This window comes from Oncorhynchus kisutch, linkage group LG28 (assembly GCF_002021735.2).
Source record: "Oncorhynchus kisutch isolate 150728-3 linkage group LG28, Okis_V2, whole genome shotgun sequence".
Taxonomy (NCBI): domain Eukaryota; kingdom Metazoa; phylum Chordata; class Actinopteri; order Salmoniformes; family Salmonidae; genus Oncorhynchus; species Oncorhynchus kisutch.
This window is the reverse complement of record NC_034201.2, coordinates 49,335,333-49,346,951: the sequence shown is the minus strand read 5'-3', so window position 1 is coordinate 49,346,951 and position 11,619 is coordinate 49,335,333. Positions and strand designations below refer to the sequence as shown.

Genomic DNA, 11,619 nt, shown 5'->3' with positions numbered 1-11,619 from the left:
CCCCCCTCTTCTGACAAAAAACCTCACGACCACACAGATTGCACCTGCACTTACAACTACCACCCAAAAAACTACTGAACTCACAACTACACCCACAAATGTCAGTACGTACGCTCCCACAACTACCACAGTGACCACAACTACCACAGTGACCACAACTACCACAGCACCCACAATTACCATAGCACCCACAACTACCACAGCACCCACAACTACCACAGCACCCACAACTACCACAGCACCCACAACTACCACAGCACCCACAACTACCACAACATCCACAACTACCACAGCACCCACAACTACCACAGCACCCACAACTACCACAGCACCCACAACTACCACAGCACCCACAACTACCACAGCACCCACAACTACCACAGTGAGCACAACTACCACAGCACCCACAACTACCACAGCACCCACAACTACCACAGTGAGCACAACTACCACAGCACCCACAACTACCACAACTACCACAGCACCCACAACTACCACAACTACCACAGCACCCACAACTACCACAACTACCACAGCACCCACAACTACCACAACTACCACAGCACCCACAACTACCACAGCACCCACAACTACCACAGCACCCACAACTACCACAGCACCCACAACTACCACAGCACCCACAACTACCACAGCACCCACAACTACCACAGCACCCACAACTACCACAGCACCCACAACTACCACAGCACCCACAACTACCACAGCACCCACAACTACCACAGCACCCACAACTACCACAGCACCCACAACTACCACAGCACCCACAACTACCACAGCACCCACAACTACCACAACTACCACAGCACCCACAACTACCACAGCACCCACAACTTTAAGTACACACCCAACCACCGATCTCACAACCCATATTGTGGACGGTACAACAACGAGCAGTGGGCCTAGTAAGTACAAAATGAACTTTTGTTCAAATTTTAACAAATGATTTGTGTATGTGTGTTGTAATAATGTGGACTGACTATGTATCCACAGGATACGTTGTTGTACTGAGGATAAAACTGTCCTCTCTGATCCCACTAACAGATGACTACATCAGAAACGTGCTTTTACAGCAGGTCAGTGTCAGATCAGACAGGTTTCTCCTCAGCTCTACCTGATAATCACTGTGTGTGTTGTGTTTCCAGCTCCGTGAGGAACTGATCAGACAAGGGCTGCCAGGGGACTTTGCGCTACGCCTGAGAGCCACTCATGGGATCAGTTCCTGAGGGAGGAACAGGAATTCAGATCAACATTCTTCACTCCTACTTGTCTTGTCTTCCTGGTTCTGATTCTGCAAAAAGTTCTTCTGAAGAAGAAGTGGTTCCTTATAATGACAGAATATGGTTGATTGGTACTAATCTCTTGGGACAGACGCACGTAACATAAATGATGATTTTTGTTCTGGATTGCCAGGATTAGTTGAATGGACTGACAGTGCTTCTGACTGGATGTTAGTTGAATGACTAACATGACTGGGGTTCTTTACTGTTTGGTAATGTACAGAGGTAGACTGAGGGTCTTTCCTGTTTGGTAATGTACAGAGGTAGACTGGGGGTCTTTCCTGTTTGGTAATGTACAGAGGTAGACTGGGGGTCTTTCCTGTTTGGTAATGTACAGAGGTAGACTGGGGTTCTTTCCTGTTTGGTAATGTACAGAGGTAGACTGGGGTTCTTTCCTGTTTGGTAATGTACAGAGGTAGACTGGGGTTCTTTCCTGTTTGGTAATGTACAGAGGTAGACTGGGGTTCTTTCCTGTTTGGTAATGTACAGAGGTAGACTGGGGGTCTTTCCTGTTTGGTAATGTACAGAGGTAGACTGAGGTTCTTTCCTGTTTGGTAATGTACAGAGGTAGACTGGGGTTCTTTCCTGTTTGGTAATGTAGAGAGGTAGACTGGGGTTCTTTCCTGTTTGGTAATGTAGAGAGGTAGACTGGGGTTCTTTCCTGTTTGATAATGTACAGAGGTAGACTGAGGTTCTTTCCTGTTTGGTAATGTACAGAGGTAGACTGAGGTTCTTTCCTGTTTGGTAATGTACAGAGGTAGACTGAGGGTCTTTCCTGTTTGGTAATGTAGAGAGGTAGACTGAGGGTCTTTCCTGTTTGGTAATGTACAGAGGTAGACTGAGGGTCTTTCCTGTTTGGTAATGTAGAGAGGTAGACTGAGGGTCTTTCCTGTTTGGTAATGTACAGAGGTAGACTGGGGTTCTTTCCTGTTTGGTAATGTACAGAGGTAGACTGGGGTTCTTTCCTGTTTGGTAATGTACAGAGGTAGACTGAGGGTCTTTCCTGTTTGGTAATGTACAGAGGTAGACTGGGGTTCTTTCCTGTTTGGTAATGTACAGAGGTAGACTGAGGTTCTTTCCTGTTTGGTAATGTACAGAGGTAGACTGGGGTTCTTTCCTGTTTGGTAATGTACAGAGGTAGACTGGGGTTCTTTCCTGTTTGGTAATGTACAGAGGTAGACTGGGGTTCTTTCCTGTTTGGTAATGTACAGAGGTAGACTGGGGTTCTTTCCTGTTTGGTAATGTACAGAGGTAGACTGGGGTTCTTTCCTGTTTGGTAATGTACAGAGGTAGACTGGGGTTCTTTCCTGTTTGGTAATGTACAGAGGTAGACTGGGGTTCTTTCCTGTTTGGTAATGTACAGAGGTAGACTGAGGTTCTTTCCTGTTTGGTAATGTACAGAGGTAGACTGAGGTTCTTTCCTGTTTGGTAATGTACAGAGGTAGACTGGGGTTCTTTCCTGTTTGGTAATGTACAGAGGTAGACTGGGGTTATTTACTGTTTGGTAATGTACAGAGGTAGACTGAGGTTCTTTACTGTTTGGTAATGTACAGAGGTAGACTGGGGTTCTTTCCTGTTTGGTAATGTACAGAGGTAGACTGGGGTTCTTTCCTGGTTGGTAATGTACAGAGGTAGACTGGGGTTCTTTCCTGTTTGGTAATGTACAGAGGTAGACTGGGGTTCTTTCCTGTTTGGTAATGTACAGAGGTAGACTGGGGTTCTTTCCTGTTTGGTAATGTACAGAGGTAGACTGAGGTTCTTTCCTGTTTGGTAATGTACAGAGGTAGACTGGGGTTCTTTCCTGTTTGGTAATGTACAGAGGTAGACTGAGGTTCTTTCCTGTTTGGTAATGTACAGAGGTAGACTGAGGTTCTTTCCTGTTTGGTAATGTACAGAGGTAGACTGAGGTTCTTTCCTGTTTGGTAATGTACAGAGGTAGACTGAGGGTCTTTCCTGTTTGGTAATGTACAGAGGTAGACTGGGGTTCTTTCCTGTTTGGTAATGTACAGAGGTAGACTGAGGTTCTTTCCTGTTTGGTAATGTACAGAGGTAGACTGAGGTTCTTTCCTGTTTGGTAATGTACAGAGGTAGACTGGGGTTCTTTCCTGTTTGGTAATGTACAGAGGTAGACTGAGGTTCTTTCCTGTGTCAAGAATAGTTGGTTGAGGCTCCGTTTTCTGTGACATTTTAGTGACAGAGGACACAGGTAGGTAGGACCCACTTGTAAACACCCACACACACACTCAGGAAGACGTTTCACTTTCACTCACACATGGAGCATAAAGAAGAATGAACAATGAGGTTGAATTGACATTGACGAAAGAGAAGAAATGAATTGACACTGACTAAAGAGAAGAAGAAATGAATTGACACTGACTAAAGAGAAGAAGAAATGAATTGACACTGACAAAAGAGAAGAAGAAATTAATTGGGAATTGATTGAAATCCTAATTAAAAGGTTAAACATATTAAAAGTTAAAAGGTTGAAAACATTGGGAGATATTAAAGGTGATAAAATAATGCAGGTGAGGAGAGTTATAATGTAGTTTTCTTTAAGTTGTGAATCATATAGACTGCTTAGAGGACAAGGCCTTAGGAGGTTGATAACGAGACGTTATAATGGTCAAATGTTATAATGTTGAAATGTTTAAAATATTGAAGTATTAAAATATAACTGGAGTAATAAATTAGGTTGTAATAAGATTAGAATTGAGTAAAGGTAGTTTGAAAAATGTATGTTAAGAAGTTGATGTTAATGAAGTATATTAAAAGGTGCTAGCTTGATCTGGAAATCCCTTCATCTTACCTCATTGATTGAAGTGTTCTAGTACATTCTAGGTGGAACCCTTAATCTTACCTCATTGGTAGAAGTGTTCTAGAACATTCTAGGTGGAACCCTTAATCTTACCTCATTGGTAGAAGTGTTCTAGAACATTCTAGGTGGAACCCTTAATCTTACCTCATTGGTAAAAGTGTTCTAGAACATTCTAGATGGAACCCTTAATCTTACCTCATTGGTAGAAGTCTTCTAGAACATTCTAGGAGGAACCTTTAATGTTACCTCATTGGTAGAAGTGTTCTAGAACATTCTAGGAGGAATCCTTTAGGTTACCTCATTGGTAGAAGTGTTCTAGAACATTCTAGGAGGAACCCTTTAGGTTACCTCATTGGTAGAAGTGTTCTAGAACATTCTAGGAGGAATCCTTAAGGTTACCTCATTGGTAGAAGTGTTCTAGAACATTCTAGGAGGAATCCTTAAGGTTACCTCATTGGTAGAAGTGTTCTAGAACATTCTAGGAGGAATCCTTAAGGTTACCTCATTGGTAGAAGTGTTCTAGAACATTCTAGGAGGAATCCTTAAGGTTACCTCATTGGTAGAAGTGTTCTAGAACATTCTAGGAGGAATCCTTAAGGTTACCTCATTGGTAGAAGTGTTCTAGAACATTCTAGGAGGAATCCTTTTATTTATTTATTTATTTTACCTTTATTTAACCAGGTAGGCAAGTTGAGAACAAGTTCTCATTTACAATTGCGACCTGGCCAAGATAAAGCAAAGCAGTTCGACAGATAAAACGACACAGAGTTACACATGGAGTAAAAACAAACATACAGTCAATAATGCAGTATAAACAAGTCTATATACAATGTGAGCAAATGAGGTGAGAAGGGAGGTAAAGGCAAAAAAAGGCCATGATGGCAAAGTAAATACAATATAGCAAGTAAAATACTGGAATGGTAGTTTTGCAATGGAAGAATGTGCAAAGTAGAAATAAAAAAATAATGGGGTGCAAAGGAGCAAAATAAATAAATAAATAAAAATTAAATACAGTTGGGAAAGAGGTAGTTGTTTGGGCTAAATTTTAGGTGGGCTATGTACAGGTGCAGTAATCTGTGAGCTGCTCTGACAGTTGGTGCTTAAAGCTAGTGAGGGAGATAAGTGTTTCCAGTTTCAGAGATTTTTGTAGTTCGTTCCAGTCATTGGCAGCAGAGAACTGGAAGGAGAGGCGGCCAAAGAAAGAATTGGTCTTGGGGGTGACTAGAGAGATATACCTGCTGGAGCGTGTGCTACAGGTGGGAGATGCTATGGTGACCAGCGAGCTGAGATAAGGGGGGACTTTACCTAGCAGGGTCTTGTAGATGACATGGAGCCAGTGGGTTTGGCGACGAGTATGAAGCGAGGGCCAGCCAACGAGAGCGTACAGGTCGCAATGGTGGGTAGTATATGGGGCTTTGGTGATAAAACGGATTGCACTGTGATAGACTGCATCCAATTTGTTGAGTAGGGTATTGGAGGCTATTTTGTAAATGACATCGCCAAAGTCGAGGATTGGTAGGATGGTCAGTTTTACAAGGGTATGTTTGGCAGCATGAGTGAAGGATGCTTTGTTGCGAAATAGGAAGCCAATTCTAGATTTAACTTTGGATTGGAGATGTTTGATATGGGTCTGGAAGGAGAGTTTACAGTCTAACCAGACACCTAAGTATTTGTAGTTGTCCACGTATTCTAAGTCAGAGCCGTCCAGAGTAGTGATGTTGGACAGGCGGGTAGGTGCAGGTAGCGATCGGTTGAAGAGCATGCATTTAGTTTTACTTGTATTTAAGAGCAATTGGAGGCCACGGAAGGAGAGTTGTATGGCATTGAAGCTTGCCTGGAGGGTTGTTAACACAGTGTCCAAAGAAGGGCCGGAAGTATACAGAATGGTGTCGTCTGCGTAGAGGTGGATCAGGGACTCACCAGCAGCAAGAGCGACCTCATTGATGTATACAGAGAAGAGAGTCGGTCCAAGAATTGAACCCTGTGGCACCCCCATAGAGACTGCCAGAGGTCCGGACAGCAGACCCTCCGACTTGACACACTGAACTCTATCAGAGAAGTAGTTGGTGAACCAGGCGAGGCAATCATTTGAGAAACCAAGGCTGTCGAGTCTGCCGATGAGGATATGGTGATTGACAGAGTCGAAAGCCTTGGCCAGATCAATGAATACGGCTGCACAGTAATGTTTCTTATCGATGGCGGTTAAGATATCGTTTAGGACCTTGAGCGTGGCTGAGGTGCACCCATGACCAGCTCTGAAACCAGATTGCATAGCAGAGAAGGTATGGTGAGATTCGAAATGGTCGGTAATCTGTTTGTTGACTTGGCTTTCGAAGACCTTAGAAAGGCACGGTAGGATAGATATAGGTCTGTAGCAGTTTGGGTCAAGAGTGTCCCCCCCTTTGAAGAGGGGGATGACCGCAGCTGCTTTCCAATCTTTGGGAATCTCAGACGACACGAAAGAGAGGTTGAACAGGCTAGTAATAGGGGTGGCAACAATTTCGGCAGATAATTTTAGAAAGAAAGGGTCCAGATTGTCTAGCCCGGCTGATTTGTAGGGGTCCAGATTTTGCAGCTCTTTCAGAACATCAGCTGAATGGATTTGGGAGAAGGAGAAATGGGGAAGGCTTGGGCGAGTTGCTGTTGGGGGTGCAGTGCTGTTGTCCGGGGTAGGAGTAGCCAGGTGGAAAGCATGGCCAGCCGTAGAAAAATGCTTATTGAAATTCTCAATTATGGTGGATTTATCAGTGGTGACAGTGTTTCCTATCTTCAGTGCAGTGGGCAGCTGGGAGGAGGTGTTCTTATTCTCCATGGACTTTACAGTGTCCCAGAACTTTTTTGAGTTAGTGTTGCAGGAAGCAAATTTCTGCTTGAAAAAGCTAGCCTTGGCTTTTCTAACTGCCTGTGTATAATGATTTCTAGCTTCCCTGAACAGCTGCATATCACGGGGGCTGTTCGATGCTAATGCAGAACGCCATAGGATGTTTTTGTGTTGGTTAAGGGCAGTCAGGTCTGGGGAGAACCAAGGGCTATATCTGTTCCTGGTTCTAAATTTCTTGAATGGGGCATGTTTATTTAAGATGGTTAGGAAGGCATTTTTAAAAAATATCCAGGCATCCTCTACTGACGGGATGAGATCAATATCCTTCCAGGATACCCCGGCCAGGTCGATTAGAAAGGCCTGCTCGCAGAAGTGTTTCAGGGAGCGTTTTACAGTGATGAGTGGAGGTCGTTTGACCGCTGACCCATTACGGATGCAGGCAATGAGGCAGTGATCGCTGAGATCTTGGTTGAAGACAGCAGAGGTGTATTTAGAGGGGAAGTTGGTTAGGATGATATCTATGAGGGTGCCCGTGTTTAAGGTTTTGGGGAGGTACCTGGTAGGTTCATTGATTATTTGTGTGAGATTGAGGGCATCAAGTTTAGATTGTAGGATGGCTGGGGTGTTAAGCATGTTCCAGTTTAGGTCGCCTAGCAGCACGAACTCTGAAGATAGATGGGGGGCAATCAGTTCACATATGGTGTCCAGAGCACAGCTGGGGGCAGATGGTGGTCTATAGCAGGCGGCAACGGTGAGAGACTTGTTTTTAGAGAGGTGGATTTTTAAAAGTAGAAGTTCAAATTGTTTGGGTACAGACCTGGATAGTAGGACAGAACTCTGCAGGCTATCTTTGCAGTAGATTGCAACACCGCCCCCTTTGGCAGTTCTATCTTGTCTGAAAATGTTGTAGTTTGGAATTAAAACTTCAGAATTTTTGGTGGTCTTCCTAAGCCAGGATTCAGACACAGCTAGAACATCCGGGTTGGCAGAGTGTGCTAAAGCAGTGAATAGAACAAACTTAGGGAGGAGGCTTCTAATGTTAACATGCATGAAACCAAGGCTATTACGGTTACAGAAGTCGTCAAAAGAGAGCGCCTGGGGAATAGGAGTGGAGCTAGGCACTGCAGGGCCTGGATTCACCTCTACATCGCCAGAGGAACATAGGAGGAGTAGAATAAGGGTACGGCTAAAAGCTATGAGAATTGGTCGTCTAGAACGTCTGGAACATAGAGTAAAAGGAGGTTTCTGGGGGCGATAAAATAGCATCAAGGTATAATGTACAGACAGATGTATGGCAGGATGTGAATACAGTGGAGGTAAACCTAGGTATTGAGTGATGAAGAGAGAGATATTGTCTCTAGAAACATCGTTGAAACCAGGAGATGTCATTGCATGTGTGGGTGGTGGAACTAATAGGTTGGATAAGGTATAGTGAGCAGGACTAGAGGCTCTACAGTGAAATAAGCCAATAAACACTAACCAGAACAGAAATGGACAAGACATATTGACATTAAGGATAGGCATGCTTAGTCGAGTGATCAAAAGGGTCCGGTGAGTGGAGAGGTTGGTTGGTGATTTAGACAGCTAGCCAGGGCATCGGTAGCAAGCTAGCATAGGATGGAGGTCTGTTAGCCACCCCTTACGTTCCGTCAGTAGATTAGTGGGGTTCCGTGTGGTAGAGGGGATTAATCCAAATCACACAACAACAACAAAAATAAAAACAATAGATATAGTTATAGAGGCCCAAGAAGAAAATATAATAATAATAATTTAAAAAATAATTTAAAAAAAATAATAATAAAAAAATTGTCCGATTGTCTATTCAGATAGCAGCCGGTAAGACAGCTAACGGTTAGCAGGCCGCAGATGGGCGTTCAGGTAACGTCGCGACGGAGGAGCCGGCCGAATAACTCCTTCGGGTAGATAACGTCGGCAGTCCAGTTGTGAAGGCCCGGTGGGGCTCCGCGAAGGCAGTAAAACGGGTCCGGATAGGTGACTGCAGCCCAGGTGTGATTGATGGAACTCAGGAGTGATTGACGGAGCTTGCTAGCTCCGATGGTCACACGGATAGCAGCTAGCTAGCTGTGAGATCCGGGTATGAATGTCCAGGGACATGGAGAGAAAAATTGGTCCGGTATGTTCCGTTCCGAGCCGCGCTGCGCCGTACAGAACTGGCGATAGATTTTCGAGCTAAAGGATAGCTGATGACCACAAAACGATTTGCCAGTAAAGGAGCTAACTAGCTTCTGAACTAGCTTCTGGATTAGCTTCTGGCTAGTTTCAGGCTAGCTTCTTGGAGTTTCTGGCTAGCTTCTTGGAGGATTACAGATCTGAGGTAAATAATACTTTTTTATAAATATACATTGGTGAGGCGGGTTGCAGGAGAGTGTTTTGAAGATGAGTTGATGGAAAATAAAAATAAAATGTATGTGAAAAAGTTGTAAATATATATATATACAGGACACGACAAGACGAGGACAAAAGACGTCTGAACTGCTATGCCACCTTGGAGACAATGGTTAATAATAATAATAATAATAATCCTTAAGGTTACCTCATTGGTAGAAGTGTTCTAGAACATTCTAGGAGGAATCCTTAAGGTTACCTCATTGGTAGAAGTGTTCTAGAACATTCTAGGAGGAATCCTTAAGGTTACCTCATTGGTAGAAGTGTTCTAGAACATTCTAGGAGGAATCCTTAAGGTTACCTCATTGGTAGAAGTGTTCTAGAACATTCTAGGAGGAATCCTTTAGGTTACCTCATTGGTAGAAGTGTTCTAGAACATTCTAGGAGGAATCCTTAAGGTTACCTCATTGGTAGAAGTGTTCTAGTACATTCTAGGAGGAATCCTTAAGGTTACCTCATTGGTAGAAGTGTTCTAGAACATTCTAGGAGGAATCCTTTAGGTTACCTCATTGGTAGAAGTGTTCTAGAACATTCTAGGAGGAATCCTTAAGGTTACCTCATTGGTAGAAGTGTTCTAGAACATTCTAGGAGGAATCCTTTAGGTTACCTCATTGGTAGAAGTGTTCTAGAACATTCTAGGAGGAATCCTTAAGGTTACCTCATTGGTAGAAGTGTTCTAGAACATTCTAGGAGGAATCCTTAAGGTTACCTCATTGGTAGAAGTGTTCTAGAACATTCTAGGAGGAATCCTTTAGGTTACCTCATTGGTAGAAGTGTTCTAGAACATTCTAGGAGGAATCCTTAAGGTCACCTCATTGGTAGAAGTGTTCTAGTACATTCTAGGAGGAATCCTTAAAGTTACCTCATTGGTAGAAGTGTTCTAGAACATTCTAGGAGGAATCCTTAAGGTTACCTCATTGGTAGAAGTGTTCTAGAACATTCTAGGAGGAATCCTTAAGGTTACCTCATTGGTAGAAGTGTTCTAGAACATTCTAGGAGGAATCCTTAAGGTTACCTCATTGGTAGAAGTGTTCTAGAACATTCTAGGAGGAATCCTTAAGGTTACCTCATTGGTAGAAGTGTTCTAGAACATTCTAGGAGGAATCCTTTAGGTTACCTCATTGGTAGAAGTGTTCTAGTAGCTGTTAGTTTTTTAGACACCAACTGAGGGACTGAGCATCCCGAGGAGGAGACAAAAATCTGTTTATAAATTGTAGAAGGTAAGAACATGTTTTTCTTGTTATTAAAAACTGTGCTTCTCATAAAATTGTTATACTTTTTAGGTAAAGGGTTTAGGTAAAGACGCTGAAGGCATCTCTCAATTTAATCCAAGGTACATTTTTGCGTATCATCAATTGGTGATATTGATTGATCAGTTTTTTTATGCCTTTTTTTCTGTCATTTTGAATAAACTTGCTTTATTGTTCTGAAACCCTGTGTCATCAAAGAGTCATACAAGTGCATGTCGTTTTACTCCAGGTTTCTGAAATAGACTGGATTCATTCAGGATTCATAGCATCTGGTTAAATAGTCTATCGGGAACCTGAGTTGCTGGTATGAAGGAACCTGAGACCCAACTAATGGTACTGAGTGCATTGGTAGGAGTCGTATGAGGGGTGATTCTGGGCTAAACCAACCCAGGAGAGAGTATCCACTCATAGTGTCCTAAGGTCGACTATCTGGCCTGGACGATCCTGAAAAGATGCTGGGTTGCAGGGTGAGGTAGTACAGGTACTTAGGGGATAGCCCAGTCTACTGTAAGACCCTTCCTGTTGAGTTTGAGGAACAGGACCTAGTTGTGTACTAGCTCAGTGGTAAGGCAGAGCGGACTCTATCAGATCGGACCTAAAATAACAGAGCTGCCATTGGATAGGCCCAGTAGAATTGTTAATCCTGCAATGTTGGTATTTTAGCGTTTGACAATTTGGGGACTTGTACGGGATTGATTCGTGGGAATCCGGAATATCCTGGGAATATTTTGGGATATAGGAAAGCCTAAAAATATACCCCATGCAGTACGCAATGCAATAACTACAAGGTTCGCAAAAAGATGATCCTGAATATTTGCACACAAAAAAAATGCAAGGTTAGCATTTAATTATGTTCTTGCTTTAAAAACTAAATGTTTTGGTTTCCACATACCAGGTGTTGAATTCAACTTACTGTAACACCCTATTTCTCCTCTCCCTCAGATCCGTCTAATCCGATCGTCAGGATGTCAGGGATGGACCTCCCATTGGACGAGCTCAACGGACCCGGAATCTCCCCTGCCAACGGAA

At 43.4% G+C, this 11,619-nt stretch overlaps 1 long non-coding RNA gene across 2 annotated transcripts; it reads left to right on the top strand.

Moving 5' to 3' along the window:
* Window positions 1-501: 501 nt before the first annotated feature.
* Window positions 502-9,796, top strand: LOC116358127 (uncharacterized). 2 transcript variants are annotated; one of them, XR_004205999.1, is made up of 4 exons: window positions 502-923; window positions 1,012-1,094; window positions 1,164-4,456; window positions 9,484-9,796. It is a non-coding gene; the product is annotated as an uncharacterized LOC116358127 (long non-coding RNA). The 2 variants fall into 2 exon arrangements; XR_004205998.1 differs by having other exon boundaries at window positions 1,164-4,711.
* Window positions 9,797-11,619: the final 1,823 nt, after the last annotated feature.